The sequence below is a fragment of the Acinonyx jubatus genome, chromosome A2 (assembly GCF_027475565.1).
Source record: "Acinonyx jubatus isolate Ajub_Pintada_27869175 chromosome A2, VMU_Ajub_asm_v1.0, whole genome shotgun sequence".
Classification (NCBI taxonomy): domain Eukaryota; kingdom Metazoa; phylum Chordata; class Mammalia; order Carnivora; family Felidae; genus Acinonyx; species Acinonyx jubatus.
Window position 1 is genome coordinate 70,466,328 of NC_069383.1, and position 26,537 is coordinate 70,492,864.

The 26,537-nt window shown below is 37.8% G+C and overlaps 1 long non-coding RNA gene across 1 annotated transcript in view; it reads right to left on the reverse strand.

Moving 5' to 3' along the window:
- Window positions 1-307: 307 nt before the first annotated feature.
- Window positions 308-26,537, reverse strand: part of LOC128314788 (uncharacterized) — a 236,153-nt gene continuing 209,923 nt past the window's right edge. Inside the window, exons 4-5 of the long non-coding RNA XR_008296833.1 lie at window positions 13,744-13,789; window positions 308-837 (exon numbers count right to left, since the gene is read on the reverse strand). This is a non-coding gene — a long non-coding RNA (uncharacterized LOC128314788). The remainder of the gene's footprint in view (window positions 838-13,743; window positions 13,790-26,537) is intronic.

Genomic DNA, 26,537 nt, shown 5'->3' on the forward strand with positions numbered 1-26,537 from the left:
GGATGCCAGGTATAAAGGAATATCCTTACATTAACTATAAATATTAGTTACGTGAGAGAATCAACCAGACACTCTGGGTTTGATGGACCCTGCCTAATGACTGCAGTCACAACTGTGGTGGGTAAAAGTCAGTAGGCAGTATCCCTGAAGAATTCTACATTACTAAGTCCTATTTCATTATGGGTTCTACATTCTATCTTCCACGTTTGAGCCACTGACCCATTTCTATTTCAATGGAGAGGAATGATCTTGTTCAGAATATTTTTATTTTGATGTCTAACTCCAGTGTATCTGAATGAATTAATGCAGACCCACTGTGGAATGGCTTGGGGAAAAAGTACTGGAATTTAGAAGCTGCGAGACTCAGATTTTGTTTAAATGAAGCATTGTTCAGGCATTCATCAGATGACAATATGAGAAATGATTGCTCCAACCTCTGCTGTCAGGTGGCCTGATTCCTGATTCACTGAGATATGAAGGGGGGTGGGGAAGGCTACACTTATGGGGAGAGAACTGAACTGGAATCAGGTGAAAAAAATGAACTCTGATTTTGTGTTTATTCGGTGGCTGAGAAAGAAGACAGCTGTAACATAATCCATCAGAGACAGACATTTGTCTTGAATACTTTCTCACTTGTGTGGGCTGTGATTTGAAGTGAAGACTTCTCTCTGGCCTCTTTGCTCCTGGCCCTGCTTCTTTCATGGTGGGCTCATTTGACTGGCAGTTGTCCGGGCTTTCATCAGCAGAGGTGGGAGAGGAACAGAGCCCAGGAGAAGAGGGTGGTCAGCTTTCAAAGCATGTGAGAACAAGCAAATTGTGATTCATTTTTCCATTATCCTATAGACAGGAAAAATTGCTACATTAGGAAATCACCTGTTTGTGAATACCAAGAGGAATATAAAATAACTTACGAAGACAAACAGAGCTTCTGTTTCAGTGTAAGCAAACTGCTATTCAGAGAACACAGATATCCTCAACTAGAACTCTCCTGCGTTTGCATTATTATAATGATGAGAACAGCCATTTAATCAGCTCTGGGAAACAATTACAACAACAAACAAATAGAAGCCACACTATCTGATTATTTCATTTTTTTTATTTTTGAAGTGAAAGCACCTCAGCTTCGTATTACTCTTGCCGAATGGTGTTTAACTTTAAAACGCAAGTTTTGTCATTATCATAGCTCAATGTTGGCTATCCCTAAGGCCTTCTCTCCTCATCTATTGCTGAAGATTATCGTACTGTCTGATACAGTAGCCAGTGGCCATATGTGGCTATTTAAATTTAAATTAATTAAAATTTAATAGAATTAAAAATTCATTTGCTTTTAACACTACCCACATTGCCCCAAATGGCTACTGGCTATTGTACTGAACAAGGCAGATATAGACTATTTCCATTATGACTAAAAAAATTTATTGCAATGACACTGCTTGAGAAACTAAAGGCATATGTCAGAAGTCAGTATAATATAATAGGAGAGATTTCTGATCTATTTTTTAGCTAGAAAATAATTTCCTGAACAACATTATGTATGAAATGTCAATATATACAAATGATCGCTGTTTAGAGCCACTCTTGCTGAAGTCAGAGTGGGAGATTCTAGATCCCTACTCATTTGCCACTCACTTCCATCCCCACCCTAATACCTTGCAGATGACCATGGAATCAAGATTGAAAATCACTAGTACAGTTGGTAGAGTGTCATCCTTGAAATGAGCTGACCTGGATTTTGAATTTTGGCTTTTTTCTTCCCAGCTTTGTGAATTTGGCAGTTCTTGGAACTTCCAAGAGTTAAGTGCTCTGGTCTGTAATATATATCAACTATCAGGAGGCTGTGAGGGGAGGTTTAGTTTTCTCATCTCTCGGATGGTGAACTGAAGTTTGGTGAGGCTACATGCCCGCAAAACAGCCACCCTGCCAGCAAAGGCCAGACCTGGACCAAACCCGGCCCCCTCTCAGTGCTATTTCACTCTACCGCTCTGTAATTTCCTGTTCAAATGGAAAGTTTTAAAGACAAATCACTTTTTAAAAACCAGTTGTCTAGATGTCACTTGTGATTTTTTTATTTCTTTTTTTTAAATGTTTCTTTATTTATTTTGGAGAGAGAGCACAAGCAGGGGAGGGGCAGAGAGAGAGAAGAAGACATAGAATCTGAAGCAGACTCCAGGCTCTGGGCTGTCAGCACAGAGCCTGACACAGGGCTTGAACTCATGAACTGTGACATGATGACCTGAGCTGAAGTCGGATGCTTAACTGACTGAGCCACCCAGGCATCCCATTATTTTTTTTGACTAATACAATGTGTGAATACTTCTAAGTGCATTTAAACAGAAGTTCTCTCTTCCCTCCCCCAACCTTGAACTAGCAAACACTGAGTAAAGTCTGACCTCTTGGACACCCTTCATACTTCTTTCTATGTCTCATGCTCTTCCCTCCACAGAGGTTGCAAAGTAAAACTGACAGTCAAATGAAACTCCCTAAGTTTTCACAGTCACTAAAAAGAGAAGGGATATTTTTCAAAAACCCTAATTTTTGGTGGTGAATTAGAAACCGAACTGACCAGGGGTTTGGAGAACATGCTCCTGTTTCATGGGGCTGAGCACAGACTCAGCTTACCTGTGATCTCAATCATCTCTAACAATGGTAACCATGTAGAGAAACGTTTGACAGACAGTGTCAAGTTCAGTGGTTTTCAATACTGAAATGGCTATTAAAGCCTTTTAGTGTAGGATACCCAGGGATTGCAGGAACTTGATGATTATCAGACAAAGCCTTGTAGTAACTGAGACACTGATGGACTGCCTCTTGACATCTTCTAGTTCCCTCCTTTCCCTAGCCCCGGGTGAGAATCTCTATCCTAAAGTGACCTTGGGTACTTTTGTCACTGGAAAAACACAGCTTGCTGTCAGGAAGCTCTTGGTGGAAGCCTGAAAATGGCACTCAAGGGGAAGCCAGGAGGCTGGACTCACTCTTATTTTCAGTGTGTGACTTTGGACAAGCCTTTCAACATCTCAGTGACTCAGTTACCTCCTCTGTACTTTGAGATTGGTTGAAATGACTGCTTCGGTCTGTCACTCACCATTTTGTTCTTTTGTTTTTTACAATCCAATTATGCCACTCTGAGTAGAAAAGAGTAAATAGTAAAAAAAAAAAAAATACTTCTTGGTTGGAACTGGTATCTTTATGCTTCCCATGTCTGTCCTGGGCCTGCTTGCAAGTACTCTTGAGATTCTTATAACTGTTTCTGAGGACAAACCAGGCAAAAATGCATGTGGGGAAAGAGAGATAGCAGGAGTAGCCAAATATCCTGAGAACAGAGTCAGGGAGATGCCTATGTTGCACTCAGTTCTCCTATATTCCATAATCACTGATCTGTTCAGGCCTCCATGCTATCTTTGAGCCAGATGGAGAGGTCAGAGGCAAAGCTAACTTGTCTTGCTACTTCCATGCTCCTAAGTACAACTGATTCTGTACTCTATTCCTGCATACCTATCCTAGATTACAACTCTGGTTATAAAACTCTTCTCAACTAAACCTTCAGCAACTCCCCTGTGACCACAAAATGAAGCTCCAACTGTGTTGAATGCGTTTAACATGCATTTAACATGCATTCTACTTTACTTACACTTCATTTATTTTTTAATGTTTATTTTTGAGAGACAGAGTACGAGCGGGGGAAGGGCAGAGAGAGAGGGAGACAGAATCTGAGGCAGGCTCCAGGCTCTGAGCTGTCAGCACAGACCCTGATATGGGGCTTGAACCCACAAACTGTGAGATCATGACCTGAGCCGAACTCGAACGCTTAACCGACTGAGCCACCCAGGCGCCCTTACTTGCACTTCAATTGTCCAGAATTCCCTGTCTTTCCTCATATGGAAAAAAGTTTGTGTTCCTTGCCATACCTCTCCTCTCCAAGTCTTCAAAAAGAGGAGGCTAGAATTGTAGCTTCCTTTAATTTAATCCAATGCTCTTTCCACTATACCCGCAGCCTCCAGACAATTACTGTTTTTGTTTTTTGACAATAAGTATTTTTGAATCAATGAAATAATTATCAATCTTTAACACCTTAAAAATAGTTTATTAAATTATCTAGCCTGGTCCAAAAATGTCACAGGACAGGAGATGGGGGCAGGGGTCTCTGGGTATTTCCAAGAAGGGTATGGCCAGCAAGACACTTGGGTGGATGGATTATGTATGCCCCGGGTATGTGCACAGAGTTGGGGACAGGGCATGGCACTCAATATGAATAGAGTAGTGCAGGAAGGAAAGAAAGGAGGCAAGCTATCTTTCCTTAAGAAATATTTCTCCCATGTGGAGCACTGCATTTTAAATGTTATTGCTTTGCTGAGTACATCTATAATAGGGAATTTCCAAGCAGAGAAGCAGAAGAATTAGGGAAAATCCTTCCAGTCATGTATATAAGACAATTTTGATGCAGCATCATCTGCTGGGATCCTTAAAGAAGTGTTTGTTCCATGATTAAAATCAAATGAGTCTTTATTTAGGGTTTTCAGAAGCATGTTTGTTCAAGATCTAGAAGGAAGAGAGAAATAGAACTTTCCCAGGAATGAGCAGAGAAATGGGTACATGGAGTTTCAAGTCACACTGGGAAAATATTGGAGAATATTTACTCTTCTAAATCATAAGGACTGTTAAACTTTCTTTCCTATTGGTTGGCTGTGTAGACACTGCCCATTATAAGGAAGATTATTCTGACTAGACCTTGCATAGTCCTTTCAGATAGATTAATAGTTAAGTCCTTTAAAATGTTTTCCAGACCAATGGATGAAAACAGAGAGAGAAACCTCCCAGTGCAGATGGAAGGAGTATAACTGTTCAGGTCTTTGGTATCTCTGCCATGAGGACTACTCAGATATAAAAACAAGGAATTCTTCATAATATGAAACAGGGGACTTGGGCTTCATAGTATAAACAAAACAAAAATCAAAGTTCTACCACCAACAAATTGTCCTACCAGTGGGTGGCACCATTATCCACATCCTTCGTTAAATGATGGGGATCAGGGCAGTTCACCCCAGAATGTGCCACTTTGGCATGTGGATTATTTTGAGCTGAAGATGGGTAAGGTCCAACAGACCCAAGGAGAGATTTTTACCTCCCCATTAACTGCCTGAAAAAATTTAGATAGGGAGCCTGTATCAGGAAGAGCACTACTATCAGAGATAACTTTTTTTTATTCACATAAGAAACACTTCTCATTTGCACAGCAAACATTTGTTTACCATTTACTCTTCCTACCTTCCTATAAACTGTCTTCCTCCTACTTGAGGTCCCAGACTTCTACCCCTTTCTGCTTAGCTCAAGATGCCAGTCGGGGAGTCCCTTATATCTTTGTGGAGCTCCTGTACGTATGTATTTAAATAGGATTTCCTCTCATTCATCTGTTTTATAAAAATGTAATGATTTGGCCAGCCAAAGAACCTAGAAGAGAAGAAGGGAAAAGTTTTCTTCCCCTGCCTCCCCACGGGAATCTTGACTATAATGCTAAATTTAGTGAAATCTGGTGAAAGTGACTGTCTTGGGGCTCTTTATAAACTATTCTGCCTCTTTAGTTTGTTTTTAGGTCACCATGATTAATACAGAGCTTTAAAGCTAAAGGCTTCTTGTCTTCTTACATAGTTATTTCCAGTAGGAGTAGTGGTAGTAGCAGTTATCATAGTGGTGGTAGTACTGGTAGCAATAACTACTCTAGCACTTCTGCGGCTGCGATTCTACCAAATTAGCTACTATTGCTACCTCCCTCCACTGCTAGTTTTGTCATATCATTAATTGTGCTGGTATTGTATGTCAGGCTTTAGATACACACATCTAATGCTTACAATCAAGTCGAATATCATTACTCTCATTTTATACAAGAGGAAACTGAAGCTCAGAAAAGTTTATGTACCCAAACTAGTGAGTTTCTGGCCTGAAATTTGCCCTTAGATGCATCTGTCTCCAAAGCCCACACTTTTGCATCATTCTTGGTCCCTCATTTGCTACTCACAACATGGCCATAGCTCCATAATGCCTACCTATATGGAATATGCATTAAGATATGCACAGCCCAGGGAAAGTGAACTTTCAAAAAGCTATGCAGGAAGTCCAGATGGTTGCCCAAAAATGGCCTGTTTCCTTTGTGCTCACTGACTCTGGCTTGTCTCAAATGCTTCAAAGTTATCTTAATGTCATTTCAAAGGCAATTGAGGGAGCATCCATGGAGATAAATTGCGTCTGCAGCCTGTTGCTGAATGCATATTAAGTTCTATTCATGGATTTCCTAGCAACCACAGCCCGATGACGCACAGAGTCAGTGAGCTTGCGTTATACTCATCTAGAGAAATTAAATCACTTGGATTTTATTATTAATATTTTTAGAAAGCCTCACTAGATTAGCTGTTTGAAACACGTTGTTATCTGAGTTACTATCAGCAGCTGGTCCCAGTCACATAGGAAGTCACTGAGGACTCTGTAATTTTCACAAATGCTCCAGTGAGAGATTATCTCCCTTTTAATATTTTTGACAATTAAGGATTTAGTCGGGAAAGAAGGAAATTAAAAAGAGAAAGGTTGTTCTAGCAGCTTGTGATTTTGGCAAAGTTCTCAAACTTGAGACAAACATATTAGAAATAAGCAGTAGGCATCCTGGTGAGAAGAGACAAGAGGCTAGGCTCATTTGCATGAAAGGGACATATTGAAACCAAAGAATATAATTTCAACAAACCTGGCTCTCTGCAAGACATTCTATAAGGTTAAGGGCAGAATACTGTCATATTCTGAAAATATTCAGGCTCACTGAATACGCTGTTTTACAGACTCAAAAGAGCATTTGAGTTTGTTTTTCAGATTTCTAAACAGCTTGGAGTGGTGCAGGCTTCTCATAAGTTTTTCTCAAGTTTTAGTTTGTGCTTTATTGGATATACAGGTCAAATACATATGTGATCTACTGTAGTGGTGTGAGCATGGCATGCAAAGGCATGGTTAGGTTAGATAACCAAATGAACATGACATGTTTTAAAGCAGTCAACATGAGAGAAGAGATACTTAAGCCACTGATTCTACTTTGCTTAGAATTTTTTTTTTTACTAAGATTATTTTTTAGAGCAGTTTTATGTTCACAAAAAAGTTGAGGCGGAAGGTTCACAGATTTCCCATATATCCCTTTTCCCCATACATGCATAACCACTCCCATTATAAACATCCACCACCAGAGTGGTACATTTGTTACGATTGATGAACCCACAATGACACAGAATGATCACCCAAAGTCCATAGTTTACATTATGCATCATTCATGGTGCTATACATTCTATAGGTTTGGACAGATGTATAATGACATGTATCCACCATTATGATATCATACAGAGTATTTTCACTGACCTGAGGATCCTCTGTGCTCAGCCTATTCATCCCAACCCATTCTCCAAACCCTGGCAACTACTGATCTTTTTATTGTCTCCACAGTTTTGCCTTTTCCAGAATGTTATATAGTTAGGTTCACATAGTATATAGCCTTTTTGATTGGCTTCTTTCACTAAGTAATATATATATATATATATATATATATATATATATATATATATATATGGTCTCTCTATGTCTTTTCATAGCTTGATGGCTCATTTCTTTTTAGTGCTAAATAATATTCCATCGTCTGGAGGTACCAAAGTTTATTTAACTATTTATCTACTGAAGTTCATCTTGATTGCTTCCAAGTTCTGGAAATTATAAATAAAGCTGCTATATAAATCTGTATATAGATTTTCGTATAGACATAAGTTTTCAAGTCCTTTTAATAAACACCAAGTAGTGTGATTGTCAGATATTGGAAGAGTATGTTTAAGTTTTCTAGGAAACCACCAAACCACCAAACTGCCTTCCAAAGTGACTTTACCATTTTGCATTCCTGCCAGCAGTGAATGAGAGTTCCGGTGGCCCCCACATCAGCATTTGGTGTTGTCAGTGTTCCAGATTTTGCCCCTTCTAATAGGTGTATAGTAGTATTGCATTTTAGTTTGCATTTCCCTGATGACATAGTGGTGGAACATTTTTTCATATGCTTATTTTCCACCTGCATATCTCATTTAATGAAGTGTCTGTTAAGGTCTTTGGCCCACTTTTAATTTTTTTTAATGTTTATTTATTTTTGAGAGAGAGACAGAGACAGAGACAGAGTGTGAGCCGGGGAGGGGCAGAGAGAGGCAAACACAGAATCCGAAGCAGGCTCCAGGCTCTGAGCTTCCAGCACAGAGCCCGATGCAGTGCTCGAACTCACAAACTGCAAGATCATGACCTGAGCCAAAGTCGGACACTGAACCGACTGAGGCACCTAGGCGCCCCTCTTTGGACCACTTTTAAATCAGGTTGTTTGTTTTCTTACTGTTGAGTGTTAAGAGTTCTGTGTGTATTTCAGAGGATAGTCCTTCATGAAAGTAAGGCATAATGTTAAACCAGAATTCAGCAAAGACACAGATCTAAATTCTTTAGGACAATCCTAGTTTTGACTTGTGCCGTAACCCATTTTGAGTTCGAATCATGGCTGGTTGAGTGTGTCAGATGTGTGGACTGATGATGTGTGAAAAAGCTGAAGCCACTGTTCATTAAAGCTTCTCCCTCATAGTGAGTTGAGGGTGTAAATGAGCTGCCCTCTGCCCATTTCCCTTGCTACCACATTTAGAAGCCTGATGGGCCCAAAAGGTTTGTTCAGAAGAGTGACTGATAAAATGTGCGCCAGAGAGCATGCACTAAGGCCACCATCACAGTGCTTACTCTGGGCTATCCCAGTGCTTAGTCTGCTTTTAAACAGAAGGATTCCAATTCTACATATCACTTTTCCAGGTGGTTTAATTTCTACAAATGCAGAATGTTTGGAAACCACTTTATATCTGATACCAGTGGCTCATTTTCTCTTTTTGAAGAGTTTGGAATGAAGACTTGTTTATTTGAAGAAATGAGCAGTTTTCAGACTTTCAAACACTTCTGCACTCTCCAAAGTCACTGATTATGCATGGATTTCATTTCAGTGTTAGTATAACATTTCATATTAATGGCCACCTGTTGCCAGATGGGAAAGCAATGATGGTGCCCAATGAAGTATGCCTTTACCAGTACAGCACATGGCTCATAGGACTGCTTTGGGAAAACAGACCTCTGAGTGTTTTCAGGAAAAATTAATTATTTTGGAATGAATCTGCCAGTTTTTCTCCGAGTGGCTAAATGTCAATAAACTTGAAATAACTTTTCCAATGGACTTTGATATTAGTGTAAATTCATATGTATGTTTGTGTGTATACAGAATATTAGATTTATATATACAGATTTATATTTTACATATATATACTAAAAAAAGCACACATACTTTTTTTTAAGACTAAAATTACCAAGAATAGCAACATCTTTTTGGCAATATGCCAATTCTAAGAGACTTACAAGAAATTTCAGTGAGAGACTGATCTGTACATAAAATGTAAGTCGGGACCTGAGCCATCATAGGGGTTATCCTTATAGCTGTTCTGTGGCTTTATTTAACAGTATATATAGGAATAACTGAAATCATGATTCATTACTGAAAGAAGGGAGTCCAGGAGATGGAATCCAGGTGGTCTTGCTGATGGAAAGAGAAACCTGACCATCATTTGCTAGCCAAAGCTGATGAAAAAGACTGGGGGAAATGGTAAAATCCAGTGTTTATTTGACTGCTAAAATTTACCTAGGCCTTGTTTTTTAAGTTTATTTATTTATTTTGAAAAAGACAGAGACAGTGCAAGTGGGGGAGGGGCAGAGAGAGAGGGAGAGAGAGAATCCCAAGCAGGCTCTGCACTGACAGTGCAGAGCCCAATGTGGGGCTCAAACCGACAAAGCCATGAAATCATGACCTGAGCTGAAACCAAGAGTTGGATGCATAACTGAGTGAGCCACCCAGGTGCCCCTTTACCTAGACCTTTTGGAAAATATTTCTAAGTTTCAAAAAATCATTTGGAATTAACTCTGAACTTCTGATCTTAATCTAGACCATATAAAACTCATTACTATCTTTTCTCTTTATATGTAATACCATCATTCATTTGAACATATTGGTTGTTTTATAATTTCCATCCTCTAATCTTCAAATTGTTGACATACTGAAATTATTTCATTCCTTGTTTTAGCCTGTGAACATATGAAATTATGTGTTCTTAAAAAATTATAAAGTAGGGGCACCTGGGTGGCTCAGTCAGTTAAGCATCCAATTCTTGGTTTTCGCTCAGGTCATGATCTCACAGTTCATGGGATTGAGCCCCATATCCAGCTCTGTGCAAACAGAGTGGAGCCTGCTTGGGATTCCCTCTCTCTCTCTCTCTCTCTCTCTCTCTCTCTCTCTCTCTGCCCCTCCCCTGCTTGTGCTGTCTCTTTCTCAAAATAAATAAATTAAAAAAAAATAGAATAAATAAAAAATTGTAAAGTAAATAATTTGATTAAACATCTAATACACACTGCTATTCTTTTATATCACTAATCCCTTTGATAATCTTTGACAATCCCTACATCTCTATTAAAAGTTGTAATTAGGTTATTGTGTTTTTCCCTTTTCACTTTATGTTAGTTTATATATCTCTGTGAATCATTATGACTCAAACATGAGACCAAAATATCTACATAGTGTATGTTCATGTTGGTAAATCTTATTTGCTCAGCCATAATAAAGTATTCTTACAATGAGAATTAAATGGTAATATTCATAAAGGGTGTAGCACTTTATCTTTCATAGTAGTACTAACTAAACATTTATTAATAGATAAATTGCTTATTGTTAATAATTTTTATTGTTTAATATTTTATATTATAAATAGTACTTCATTGTCTTTTAAATAACTTTAAAGTAAATATTCTAGGATACTTTCTGGGGTTATGATGCTCCTCCCGCTCCCCAAAGAAATACCAGGCAACAGGCTCTGGGTTGTTTTCACAGTTTCTGCTGTGTATTGTTCTAAAATTTATATCAAATTCATAATGCAATTAGTAATGTCCCTATTTACAGTCCCATCAATTTTGGATTTTATAATTACACTTATTTTGCTAACTTATCAGGCATGGTTTTGGACTATCAAGCAATTTTTCTCAAAGCACGGGGTATGAAGCTCCTGTATCAGAATCACTTGGGATGCTTGTTAAAATGTTCAGAAATCGAGCTCTCTTGCAGATCTTCTCAAAGTGTCTCTTGAGATGGAATCTGGAAATCCCCACGTTGCACGAACTTTCAAGGCAATTCTTAACCACTCTAAAGCTTCAGAACTACTGTTTTATAATTATCTTAATTTGTATTTTTTAAACTGAGAATAAGGCTTAGCATAATATCTTAGACCTGTAAGTATTATATAGGCAACTGGCAGGTTTTCATAGTAGTAAACAAATCTCCCAAATCTTGTTCCTCCTCCCCACATTCCTCTCTATTTGCCTGATCTAGAGAAGTCCAAATGTTAATATTTTAGGGAACACATAAATTGCAGTTCCATCTGCTGTAGCTGTTACAGACATCCTATTATTATAATACCCGCATAAGCTAAGGTTGGAAAATGAAATGGATGGTGTGGTCATGAGTTTGAAAGAGCTGATTGGCTGTACCTTGGCCAAAGAAGTAGTAATTTCCTGGGAAAGAAATAGGAACATAACATCCCAGACAAATAAAGTAACTAAGACAATGGAATTAACAAAAGGCTTCTCACATTTTTATGTACAAGATATATTGTTAATGCATTCAGTCCATTTCAGTTTGTTTACCTTTAAAATATACTCGATCCCTGAAACATCTCCTTCATTTTTTGTTAATAAGAGATCAGTTAAAAAAAAAAAGGAAAAACTAAGTATGGAAGGACTGAGGAATAAGTGTGTGTATGGTCAGAGGGGAAGTGCCAGAAATAAAGAAAGTTTAGCAATAAGAAAAATTCTTACTGACTTCAAGAGATATTGATGAAAAACTGAGTTATAAAATCAATATATCATGTAATTCTATCATAGACACAGCTAAAAATAGTGCTTTGTTCTTGCATCTCATACTTTCTTTCTCCCTAAATATATCCAGACAGTAAATGTACAGAGTTAAACCAAAACAGAGTTGGATAGGCATGAAGTAATAAACTGCTGTTTCCCAACCTCTAAAATCAGGAGGGAAGTGGGTTTATTTGAGAGGACATTTTGAGAAAAGGGATTAAATTATGGGGAAAAACATGCTTTTTCCCCCTCTTGCTGAGTAGAGCCTCACAGAGAGAATGGAACTAACTTTTCTTCAACACTTAGTGTGGACAGTCACTGGGCTAGAGGCTTTAGTATACATTTTCTCAAAAAATTGTTGAGCAAGCAATAGTTTCCATATATATATATATATATATATATATATATATATATATATACACATATATATACATATATGTATACACATACACATATATATACATATATGTATATACATACATATATATATAGCTTCCAAACAACGCACAAAATCTGAAGTATCGGGGAACTGTGCACCTGTAAAGAGACACTTAAGTCAATCCTTTTGCCTGATCCTCAGATCTTTTAATGTATTTTCAATTCCTTAGTATATCTCCCACCTGAATGAGTCTTCATGTCCTTTTATCCTCAGAAACTGCCAATATAACTAACATCTAGAGTGAGTGTGTGCATGTGTATGTATATGTGCACACAACGAATATATAATATGTCCATTTTTTAAACAATTTTTCATCAATATCTTTTTATCTTATTAAAACTTTTCTACCACATCATTTTAATGAATCTACTATATTCCTTTACAGGTACCATAACTTGTTTAACTAGAAGAATTTTAAACATAGAATCAGTTGAAACTCAGTGGGAAAGCATCTTCCTAAACTAGGAGTAGGCATCTCTTTTTCTGAATCTGTGTCTTCCACCACTGACCTTTGCTGGACTGCAGAATGGTCACATAGCATTTCAGCTTGCCCACCTCTAAACTATCTGTTGACTACTCATTTCCCTCCAGAAGACATAGTGAAGTTCCATAGCCGTATTATCAGGCAAGAGATAAAAATTCAGAAGTATAAATGACAGTGACTTAGGCTTATACAATTTTAGACATAGAAATCTATTTGAAAAATGATCTAGACTACCATCTTACTTTCTAGAAAAGATGATGGAGGTCCAGGAAATTCAAGTGCCTTGTCCAGGGTTAGGTGCGTAGAACCAAGATTAAAACCGCTTCTCAAATCTGAGTTTCAGGCTCATTCTACTTTTTTACTACTGCTTTCCCAAGAGATTACTTTTATGCACAGTGGAATAATAACAATCATGCCTAGCATTTGTGTTTTATTTTCAACTCACTGTATTCTCTGATTGAATTTTCTTACCTCTCTAAGGTAAACCACATGATCCCCCTTTTTTCTACTAGGAACTAGGGTAAAGAGAGATAAGAAATATGCTGAGACAACATACATAGTTATAGAGGTGGGGCAACTCATCAGAGTAACGTCTTTGATGCCTGTACTATGCTAAGTCTTTTATATGCACTATCTTGTTGTTTGTTCACTTCAGTGAGGTACTGTTACCAGCTCTGTTTTACAGATGAGGAAAAGACATTTCAATGATGCTGAGATCACTCACTAGGACATGACATAACTGGGATTCGAATCCAAATTGCCTGACTCCAAAGCCCACACTCTTAATTACTTTATCATGTTGCATTCATATGTTAGTTCAGTCTTTTCATTTAATTCTTTATTTACTCACCAAACAATTGTGAAGGTCCATTTGATGCCAGCCTCCATGCCCAGTGCTAAGAAGAAAAACAATAACAAATGAGACATGGTCCAGAGCCCAGGAGAGAGACTTTGATATGTAAAATTATAACACTATGTTGCAGGAACTTTGATAGAAAAATATCCAAGGTCAGGGAGGTAGGGGAAATTTAATTTGTACCGCTGAATCCTTAGCATTGAATGCCCTTTCCAGAAATCTATGACTCATAAAAGATGAGTTTGTGTGGGCCTCAAGAAACCAGCTTTGACTCTCAAGTAGAAGTCTGGTGGCTCAGTGGGAATCTGACAAACTATCATGATATTTTAATAGCCCTGCCTGCATCAAGTTTCTTTATGAAAAGGAGGTGAGACTCTTGACATGATACTTGTGATATTGGCAAGGATTGATCATGGAAATGGCCAGGAAGCATTTGTTAAATGGTAAAAATCCTAAAACATAGTTCTAAACATGTCTAAAATTGGACTAAGTACAATTTAGATTTTAAATTAAAATTGTTGGCACATGTATTATCTCCTTGGGCTGCTGTGATAAAATACCATTGACGAGGAGGCATAAACAACAAAAATTTATTTTGTCATGATTCTATTACCAGCCCTATTTTACAGATGAGAAAAAGAAATTTCAATGAGGTTGTGGTCACTCACTAAGATATAACTGGGATTGAAATCCCTGGATTCTTGACTCTGGAGCCTGGGAAGTCCAAGATCAAGGCTCAGGCTGGTTTGAACCTGGTGAGAGTTCTATTCGGGCCTTGCAAGTGGCAGCCTTCTTGCTGTGTCCTTACGTGGTGGAGAGCATGTGGTATCTTTCTCTCCTCTTCTTATAAAGCCCCTAATTCCATAAGGAGGGCTCTATACTCATGAACTTATCCAACCCTAACTGCCTCTCAAAGGTCCCACCTCCAAATGTCATCACACTGAGGTTTAGGGCTTGGACATATGGATTTTGAGGGGATACAATTCAATCTACACTGGTGGCATTGTGCAATCACCAACAGTCTGAAACAAATAGTCTGAGCACACATTTATTATTCACTGTATGCGTGAGCCACATTATCTTCCACATATACATCTTGCACCTTTATGTATTCTTATTTTTACTATGATAGTTCTGAGAAGTTTGAATGAAAAATTCAGTTATTTGCTTAGGAGCTAAAATGAGTGACATGGAGAAATTAGCAACAATAAAAAAATAAGAAACCATGCCCCTATGGTTTGAGTTGCAAATGAGAAGTTTCTGTTCAAAGCCTTGGAAACAAATTAAGAATTAGCATAAAAAGTTAAATACCGAAGTCATGCCTTAAAGCTGCTAGTAACACTTGACAATATTGGTTTAATTTTGGGATATGTTTGCAGCTAGAGTTAATCTTTCATTACAATGAGTAGAATAATAATAAAAATTAGCAGAATAAGAGACTGGTGAACAAACAAAATCAAGTTTTATCAGCGAACAACAATTTGGAGATCACAAATAATGATATTGTGATATTCTAAAAAATGAAAAATTTTATTTTATTCTCTAGGCAGAGCAAAAGCCATTTTGAGCAATAAAGAATGGTGGATTTAAAGACTTGAGATTATTCCCACCAGCCCAATATGCCTTGACAAATCTCTAACTACTCTGAATTTTCTCATATGTAAAATGAACCTTTCTCTCCCTCTCTCCCTCCCTTCCTTCCTCCCTTCCTTCCTTCCTTCCTTCCTTCCTTCCTTCCTTCCTTCCTTCCTTCCTTCCTTCTTTCCTTCTTCCCTTCCTTCCCTCCTCCCCTTCCTTCCTTCCTTCCTTTTCTGCCAATGAGTACTTATTAAGGCTCTATTATATGCCCATTGAGGGCACCCATGCTAGGGGAAAAACTCTCAAAGCTAAAAAAAACTTTCTCATAAGATAGGTTTAAATAAGACTTTGTATGAGAAAGGGCTGTAAAAATGTTCAACATTTTAAGTATATTAAGTACTTTTCCCTTTGGAGTTGACTTCTGATTTCAGGATTAATGAGCCAGGGGAGTTTTGTTCATGCCCTTATTAAGGGAAATAAGATTAGTGACTTAGATAAGTTGAAAACTGAGTTCATTAAACCAAATAATTTTGTATAGTTCCTCAAGTCCTCTACAGTTTCAGAACAATTAAAGCAAGCAAGGTAATACTAATTATATGTTCTGAATTTTAGAAAAAGTTGAAAATGTACCTGCTTCAACCTTATCATGTATTCTGAAAGTTAACCATAAAAATCAACTGAGCCTCTGAGGGTTTGATGATTTGGTGGGTCAATAGCAAAATGATCAAAATGACACGCATTTTGTTCTCTTACTCATGACTGCATCACATTAATTGCATGCCTCCTGGGCACTGCAGTGCCAGCCCCCAGACTTTTGATTCCTGGGCACTATGCTTTCAGGGATGCTGTGATCACCGTGATGCGTAAGCCCAGGTCTTTTCCAACTCTGCCCCTATTTTGCTCCTTGTGGTTATCTGATTTAGCGTATTGGATGAGAAAAGACAGCATGATGGAATGACAAAAAAATCGCACCTTCCAGTTTCCTCCAAGAAGCCTCTTAGGAAATGGAGGGACAGAGAGAGAGAGAGAGAGAGAGAGAGAGGGAGAGAGAGAGAGACTCTTGGCTTATTAATATGTATTTTCCATAAATGCCTCAGAAATGAATGCTGCTTCAGAATCACTGAAGCCAATTACATCAATCTATAACAAAAAGTTCTAAAACACATCTCTTCTTCAGAAACACAAAGGGACATATCCCAAATGTATACTAGAAGAGCCTCTCTCTCACAGTGGAGTTGCTTAGAATTAAGAGCCACATAAATTGAATTTCAAATTAAACAGGCCTACTAGTAATTGCTCAAAATGGAATTCTAGGCTTGAGGTTGGCAATGCTGTGGCATATTTACAAGGGCTGAACTTGTCCTTGACACTTGACTACTGTTTTCTTTGAGGAGATACAAGGGCCAAAAATATGTTATATAAATCTGTCTATTTCATTCAGGTTTTGACAGGTCAGAGGGAACAAACACTTCTAATAGGATCAGACTACTCAGATAAATATTCAGAATTATAAGATTGGCTTATTTACTCATAGGGGTTTTGATCATTTGTGGAATTTTGTTGGAAGAAGAGGGGCTTGAATAAACTAAGTTCATTTTATGTGGGGAACTTGCAAAAGTAAGGTTATTTTTGTTTATTTGCTTTTTACATAAAGCTTTTGATTAAAGAAAATAGTTGTGTAAAAGAATTCCATTTTAAGAAAACACCTTCATTATTGATAGCAGTCTCAGGAGAATGAATCAGTGTGTTTCTTTGAGCAATTGGTTTGTTTTTATCTCAATGGACTCTGTGTATTTTATAACTGATGTTTCCCTCTGCATTTTATCTGCTAGAAAGATTAGAGCCCAAATTCATAGCTCACTTTTTGCAAATGTATCAGACTTTATAGCAAGTACTTTGAATACAAACATCACTCCTAATTCTATCTATTCTAAACTTTTATCTGGTTCATTCCACATATACCAAATATATTTTATCTTATTGCATGGTATCTTTTTTGAATTTTCCTAAGTATTTTTCTTGAAACAAAATGGAATGCCTATAGATAACAATTTTTCATAATATTGTTTGCAGGGTCAGCGAATGCACAGAAAATGACAAATATTAATATTTAAAACTAAGTGCCATTTGGGTAGTCCTAAAATAAATTACTCCAAGCTGTAGTTTAGAAACAAAGTCCTGATAGTTTCAATTAATTCTAAAGTACATATAAATTATGACTACATAAAGCTGGGAAAAAGGATGAGGAATATTTCTATTTGTTTTTTAAAACCTCCACATATAAGAGTGGGAACTGAATTCTCTACAGACCATGCCTGTGGCTGCTTTTTCCCCCCTGCTTGCAATTGCTACTTTTGAAGATTTTAGGGACAGGCCAACATTAGTAATTATGAGTTTGCACTGTTCTTGCCATACTAGTTGCTAAACTATTGAAAACTATTGAAATACATCCATTTCTGTTGGTAGAAAGACCTTGCACTGCTAGTTACCTTCCAGGCATTCTGTCCATTCTGGCCATCCTCTTACATACCAGAACCTTGCCTGTAACTCATCAACTAAAGGCTTAATGCCTGACACAATAGGTGGCCTCTGGTAACCTGCTCCATTCTGTTACCCCTACATAATGATTTTAAATGTTTTGAATATCATCTCTGGTCTACGTGTGCAAACCAAGGTAAAATCTTGTACAACTAATGAATAAATTGGAGAGCCAAAATGGTAAAGTAAAAAAAATCTGGATCCTCCCCCTTAAAAGAAAAAAGATTGGAGGGAGTATAAAATGAATTTGGATAAAACCTTCAACCAATTGATTATCTAATCAGTAAGTATTTTTGAGTTTTTAGTATGTCTTTATCACTGTGCTAGGCATTTTAGAGGATATAAAGAAACGTAATACCCAGTTGGGGAGGTGACAATATGTCTGTGACAAGATAATTGCCAACCCAGGTAAGTACTATATGTTAGAGACTTCAGAGATGAAGAGAACACTGATTGAGTATAATTAAGAAGATTTATTTGGGGAGGCAGAACTTGAGCTGAGTCTTTAAGAATGAGAAAGATTCACAAAGGTGAAGGTAAAAATTTAATTCTATTCTGCAGAATCAAAGCTAAGGATGCTGTATCACTGTCTTTATATGTGATTAACATATCTCTTATCAAATTAAGAACTCCAATGATTGCTTTTGGCCTGCATCCTTGTGTGACATCAGTTCTCACTCCATGGACTTGTAGGTCTCCACTGGCCATGGTAGCCTGATGTGTTGGTAAGAACTTCTAGGGAGAGCCACAGCTGCCCTCCAAAAAGTCAACTTTAGGTTGGCTCTGAATTCATAGGCTACTCACATAAGATTCCATTTTTGTTTAAATGAAGAGATGGAACTAGCGACCCATATTCTTAACAAATCTGTATAGGTGCTGATTAAATCCTCTCATTTTGCATTTAGCTATGTTCTGCTTCTGGTATGCAGACCTGACTTCTTGACTGCAGGCTCCCAGACCAGAATTTGGTGCTCTCTGAGAAAACTTAAGGGAAACTGAAACCTGAAGACCATGGTGTTAATAAACAAAACCAAACCAAATCAAAACAGAGCTTCAAAGAGCCATCACATGTAACTGTATTACAGAGATGTAGAAGAATCTGTTTTCTAAAGGATGCAAACAAGCTGTGAGACTTCTTTGTAACACACAGTATGTTAAGAAACGGCTGTTCAGAAACGACATTATAATGCTGGTTCTTGGGATGGGTCTTGTCATATTTGCATTTGTAAATATTTACTGGGGGAAGACTATGAATAACATTGCACAGAGTTATTTATCCACAGGCTCTGGGGTCTGAGTTTGACTTTGGGACTTTGGCTGTTTCACATTGCACTTCACGCCCCGCCCCCCATTGGTTTCTGACTGAAAACTGAAACTTCCCAAGGGGTTTTCAGGGAGCAGAAATGTTTCCCCAAATTAAATGAAAGTCCCATCATGGGTATATTCTCAACTGCTTTCAGGGAATTACAGCACTTAGAGAGGACTTTAAAGGGATGAGAGAAAGATGGAATGAAAAGAAGGCAAGACGTATGACTTTTTCTTCTTCTTGTATCTGTGTTGATTACTTACGTTCAGAAACATACTGAGAGGCAAACATGTGACATTCAGTTAGTCTTTATTTTTCTTAATGTTTATTTATTTATTTTGAGAGCGATAGAGAGCAAGCAGGGGAGGAGCAGAGAGAGGGAGACAGCATCCCAAAACAGGCTCTGCACTATCAGCTCCAAGCCCAATGTGAGGCTTGAACCCACAAACTGTGAGATCACAACCTGAGCTGAAAGCAAGAGTTGGTGACTTAACTGACTGAGCCACCCAGACGCCCCTCAGCTAGGCTTTAAAACCATTGCACGTGCATGTTATTGGGGCTTTTATAACTAATTATTTTTGCCTCAGAGGGCTACTGTTATTTGGGAATTTCTTATGGCTTGAATACTATGAGAATCTTCTTAGCTAGGAGGAAAAGGCCAATCAAACGTGTATCACAAAACTTAAAAGTTTAGATTCAGACACTGCATGGATTTAGGGAGAAGACTTGTACTGAAATGAAAGGAAATAAAAGGGTAGCATGCAGGAACACCTGCTGATTATAAGGTCCCTGTGTTTTCATTTTTACTTTCTGTTCCATTATAAACTTGATCAGAGAGTTAGTTTCCCTCAGCTATCTTGGACATTCCTGCCTGCAGGTTTACATAAATGCAATATCGCACAAGGAAACCTCAGAACAGCATTAGATTAGAATATCAGAAGAATTTTTTTAAGAGTTGTACTGCCAGTTTCCAGAGTCCTTAATATCACACACTAGCTAGTTTACACCTCTGGAGACAGTCAACTGTGGAAACAATTGGTTCCTCAATCCTGCATTATTTAATTCTTAAAATTAACACCTTACTTCTCACATCACCTTTGGTATATCAGATAGGAGGCCACAACGTTAGTCAATTATCACTTGCATCTTTTTTCCAGGCACTTTAGAGATCAATTTCGGGGTAATCTGATCCCACAAGCAATCCAATTGGTGGTCTCTGTTGTTTCTGGATTGCAAGATTAAGCCTAGTGTAAGGATGCTCCAATACACAGCCCTCTTTTACCTTTCTATTTATTGCCAACCATTGCTAGAAGCATTGAATCTTGCGGCTTTAAAAATATTATATTGAATCTCTTCTACAATATTCCTATTCAGTGACCATCCTAGCTAAGGGTTCCACTGACTGTAAAAAGTTCTTTCTCATGGAAAGTGAAGTTCTGCTTTGCCATGCTGTCATATTCTGGACTGCTTAGTTCTACCCTCTTGGTATGTAGTAGGATTATAAGTTCTCTACTACGTGACAGCCCTTGGAAGGCTGAAAACAGTTGCATTTAAGAAAATGAGAGATTCCTTCCCTCACTTTCTGGTTAGATTCAAAATAACAGTCATAAGCTTCCTGCTTTACTATTCCTCATTCCAGTTCCTTTAGGTCACCAACTTCATCTACTTCACACATTGGCTCATTTATACCTCTATGTCACGGTAAAGTTAGGAAAACCCAAAACACACTAAGGTATTTCACAAGGAAATTTAATATAGGGAGTTGGTTAAACAGGAGTTGGAGGATTTAAAAAAAAGCAAAAAGCACCAAGATACAGAGGGAATAACTGTAGAATACAGCTATCACTCTAGGGCTGGGGACCCTCAGGGGAATCCAGCGTTTGGGAGAGGGGTCTTGCAGAGCAGGGATCGAAGAAACGGTGCTGTCTGAACTGTTTCTAGTTTCTCTCGAAGTTGAAGAGGAACTTTGTGGAGCTGACCTTCAGACTTCTGAGGAGAGGTGCTAGGCTGCTGTCACACCTCATCCACTGAAGAAAGAGCCCCGTGACACCAGCAATCAGACAACTGGGAAGATGGTGGTGCTCACTGGTGCTGACCCCTCAGTAGCTTGGAGGAGGGCCTCTGTTAAGCTGGGGCTCAGCACTTGAGTTTGGGGAGCTGCCTGCCTAGTGGTTTTATCCCTGGGGAGAGGGTGATGACCCTGGTTCTGAGAGTGCTAAAGGCGGCCAGAGGCTGAATCCAACAGGAAGAAGAAATAACCTTCTTCCATTTTCTAGTCTTCGGTCTCCCTCCAGGGCATCCTATTGGCAGAACCTAGCAGGACAACAACTGGTAAAGGAGAAATACACATTGCAGACCTCTGGCCCATTTCCCAAAACAGAGTAAGGAATAAAGAAGGATGAAATTTGGAACTGAGACAAAATGGCCCAGAAAATTACTTATAAAAACTCATTTTTCTTAACTTAAATAGAAACTCAAATAAAGATGGATCAATTTCAATTATATTTTCAGAGAAGGATTAAATTTTTAATAGTAATGTTAGCCTATTTATTCATATGTAGTCACACAGGAAGAGTTGCTCCATCATCCCAATTTATTTTACTTGGGTTTTTTGTTGTTGTTGTTTAACTTTCCTGTAAATCCAATTTTCTCTAGCTTGAAGATTATGAATTTCTTCTTTGGAGACTTCTTCATGTCTCAAATGTATTCCCTCTAGTGTCTAATTTCATGGAATAAAGAATATCAGAGTACAAGTTAACTGCTAAAACTCAAATTACCAAAATAGAAACTCTACAGAGTAACTCGCTCGGGAGGTTAAAATTGAAGTAAAATTAACACCACTGACCTCATTCAAAACTTTCCTTGTCAGAGTGCTAAGGATGAAAAGGAAAATATATTGATGTCGACATACAGCCTCCTCTGAAAAGTGACAAAACATCTTCTCATATAATAGCATTGGTTTTCTCCTTCTTGGTGGGAGAAAGCACTGACTATAACTTCATGCATTTGGTGTGCAAAGAAAGAAAACTTTACCTTTCTCCAAATTATTCTAAGGTTTTCTGGACTGAGGACCATGGAGGCAGGTGAAAGATGAGGAAAGCAACTTCCTGATCTTGAAAATGCTTTCATTTTTTTGGTATAAAATTAAGAGCACTAGTCTAGGAATTTGTGTTGTCTATTTCTCGCCCTGGTTCTGCCATTTGAGACTAAGACCATTTGTAAGCAGCTCTTTGAGCCTCAGCTTCCTCTATTTGACAGAAGAATATGGGCAATGATCTTCAAGGTTTTTTAGTTTTAGTAGTCTGAGAAGAAGCCATTCTAGAATGTTCTTGATTTTGTTTTCTCTTTTAGAAGTAGGGGGTTGGGGAAAGAGAAGAGGGGAAGAACTGTAATGACTGATAATAATAATAATAATTATTATTATTACTGTTTCAATGTTAGTCGTCTCTCTTCTTTCTGAGTAGCAATGAACTCTAGAGTTGAAAGTCCATGTGACATTTTAGAATCAGACCTTGGTTTTAATTCCAGTTCTGTCTTATAAGTTGTGATCTTTGATATTACATGACATCACTGGGCCAAAGAGTCTCTTCTATGAAAGAGGGATAATAAAATCAGTCCAAGATCTTTTTGAGGAGAACATAAGATGATAAATATGAGATTGCCAACCTGATCCTTCATACTGATAATATTAATAAAATGGTTAATAGCAATTGCCAACTAATCATCTTGCCTATGCTTCTCTGGTATACTGGCATGCAACGTTATCAAAGCTATTCTTTGCCTACTCGCTTCCATGCTGGCATGTGGCCAACTCACACAGAGTGTGGCCCAAAGCGTGTGCCAGCGCTGCTACATTTACATCAGCCTAGGTTTTTTTCCGAGTCCCTGTGTGCGCGCATGCATGCACAAGCATGTGCCCTTAGTGGACAGCTGGCAAGGTGATCTTCCCTCTTCTGTTGTCTTCCATTCTCTAATACGTAAGAATTCAATGATAAGACTGGTCTTTTTCTGCTGTAAAACAAAGATAAACTCAAATTCGTCTTAAAATCAGACTAGTTATCCATGTGTAAGGATAAAGAAATTATTGGCATTGTTGTTTTGGAGATTGGTGAGGCTATGGAATAAAATACGGGAGTTTAAGGAGTAAAAGATTCTTTCTACCTCTTCTAAACCACATCTCCGAACAACACAAAATTATAGGATGATTTACTGATGAAATTTCATTATGAGATAGATTCTTTTGCTCTCTTTTTTAAAATTAACATCTAGTAATAGTATTACATAAATATGTAGGTAACCGAGACCAAGAAAGGTTAAGTGTCCTATTTCAGGACGCTAGTGAGTTTAGGCAACACTAAGAATGGAAAGTCCTTCTGGGTTTATTTTTCAAATTCCAATGGCTTAACCTTTTTGAGGGATGTGGTGTCTGTCCCAGCCACTTTTGCAGTGGGCCCCCAGGCTCACAGCCCTTTATGTTTCAGTGCAACAGATGGCACCAAACAACGTGTTCCTTCTTGGTGAACCCCCTTCCCATGTTGGTACCAGGCTCTGTAACAGCAGGCGCCGTATCAGAGCCTAATGTGCTGATCACAGCTCGGGCTCCTTGTTTTCTTAAAGCACAATGTCTCTTTGTCCCCACCCCCCCATTTATTCTGAGCCCTTCAGCAGCTCAGCACAGCAAGCTTGACAGGACCTGTCTTCCTCTACTGTTAATTTCACAGCCGGATGAGTAGAAAGGTAATTTATATGGGTCAGTCAGATTTAAAATGCTGCTATGTCTCCTGACGAGGTGGAATGAGAGGATTTAAAAGAATTATTAGTGTGGTCCAGAGCGGCAGTCTGTGGTTTCTTCGACACAGTCCTATACCTTTTCCATTTGGTAAATGCCCCACGTGGCCTCCACATGTTGACTGTGGATTACAACCAAGATGAGAAGCAAGCCACTGGGGGAAGATTTTTGTTTTCATTTATTTTTAATTAATTGCAAACTTCCTCTTTCATTTGGCTTGCCACGCTCTGCAGATCCTGGTGACACAGGAGCTCTGCCAGCATTAGGAGCCGCTGTGCCGAACTATGAGCGGCTTAAAAGTACCAGCCAGCTGCTTTGCACTCAATCCTCAGGGAAGGTTTGAAATAAATTTGCATGCTTGGAATTCACCTTCAAAAATGATCCAGTTGATGTTGCTGAAATCCATCTTTCTCTTTCCTTAAATCTCTCCTTAAATTACAATGTTTGTAATTACAAATTATTATTATTCAAAAGATAGTTATTAATTTTTAGGGGATAAATAGTGTCTATGTGAAAGTCATAGAGAGTTTTTCCTGCCCTTCAGATCTTTACTGAAATCCCTGTAACTAGTAGTTTATATAAGGAAGGGATGATGTTTAACAAAAGAGCCAAAAATAAAAATAAAAAAAAGAAAGAAAGAAAAGAAAGAAAGAAAAAAAAAGAAAAAGGGGAAAAAAAAAAAAGCAAGCCATGGTGGGAGAAACCCCAGGGGCTTGAGAATCAGTTACATCTCTTTTGAGGTCAGACAGATGTGGGCTGCATCTTCTGCTGCTGAATAACTATGTGATCTTGGGCAAAATTATTCAACAACCCCAAATCCTCAGATTTTTCATCTGTAAAATAGTTGTAAAAACTAAATATGATTACCAAAATGACACATCTTGCACCTCTGTTGCATGTTCTATACGTGGTAGCACTTATTAATATAATCTAACAAAGACAGAAGTACAAATTACCAAAATGTGGAATCTATGTGTTTTAAAATATAAGTTGAAAGTTTTCTGTTTCAATAAGATGGAGGATAATAGAGATACGCTCTGGCTACAAACACCTAGAAAATGGGAACATATAAAATAATAATGATAGCAACAACAACAAAATTATTGGATATCTGAACCCCTAAAACAGAAGTAGAATTCTCCCCATGAGTAATAACTGAAGAAAGAACTAGAAACCTGAATGGCAACTAGAAGCCCTGAGTGGGCTAAGCATTCCCTGCCTTGGGAGGGACATATGGGTCCCTGGGAATCCAGATGCTTTGGTTTGAACACCTAGATGGAGTCCAGAGAGGGGGCCTTGGGCCCAGGCAAGGAAGGAAAGGTAACACTGAGACTGCCGCCTAAGGACAAGTCACTTCAAGTGTTTTGAGTCTAAACGAAAAGGTGGCCTTAAAACAAAACAAAACAAGACAAAACAAAACAAAACAAAACAACAAACACCCAGTTAGGGAACATGGGGAGATAACAAAATATTAAAGAAGCTGAGTAAAAATGAAGACATCTCCCTGGGAAATCATGAGCCCTTGTCTTTGCTTCATTGGAGCTTAGACACCATTTTACAATTCTCTGGGAAATTCAAGCCTAGAAATTTACATACAATTTGCCCCCAAATTAAGTAAAATCTAGTGAAATAACAAAATGAATAAAACAGAGAAAAAAACGGGGGGATGATAGTGTCAATAGATGCAAACACTGGTTCTTTGAAAAGACAAAATAGGAAGACTTTGAGCAACAATAATAAAGAAACAGAAGGTGGGCAGAGGTAAATCATATTTGGAACAAAAAGGACAATTGCAGATTGAATGTATGTGTGTGTGTGTGTATTCAGAAACTATATGGAGATAAATTTGAAAGCTTTAGTCAAAAAAATAAAATTCTAGAAAAATTACCAAATTTACCAAAGTGACTACACAGAAGATGAATAGTTTTATAACTGTTAAAGAAATTGAATCATAGTTACAAATAAATGCAAATAAAGTTAATCAAACAGAGGGTTTTACAGCCAAGTTCTACACATTTAAGAAAGATATATAATGACTTTTTTAGACAAACTCTTCCAGAGAGTAGAATGAAGATGCTTTAGCACTCATGGAATGAGTGCAGTAAACATTGGAAATCCAAACTTGTCAGAATTGTAGTACCACAAAGGAATACTGTTGGCTGATATCATTTGTGACAATGATGCAAAATCGTAAATGAAATATTCATAAAACAAATCCAACAGTGTATTAAAATGGATATCAATATTTCATTTTAGAAATACCAAGATGGTTTAAATTAAACAAATCTATTAATTTTATTCATTATATAAAGAAACTGAGGTTGAAAAACAAATATCTCAACAGATTAAAAACATGATTTGATACAATTCAGTACCTATTCAGGGTAAAAAAAAAAAAAAGCAATCCAGACATTTAACTAAAATTAGAATTGGAAGAGAATTCCTTAATCTGGTAGACTTTTGGTTGATAGAATACCAACCAAAAACTTACAGCAGAATTATATTTAATGGGGAAACATTAGAAGTTCTATTAAATTCCTTGTAAATGATACTTGCTATCACTACATTTTCATTTTG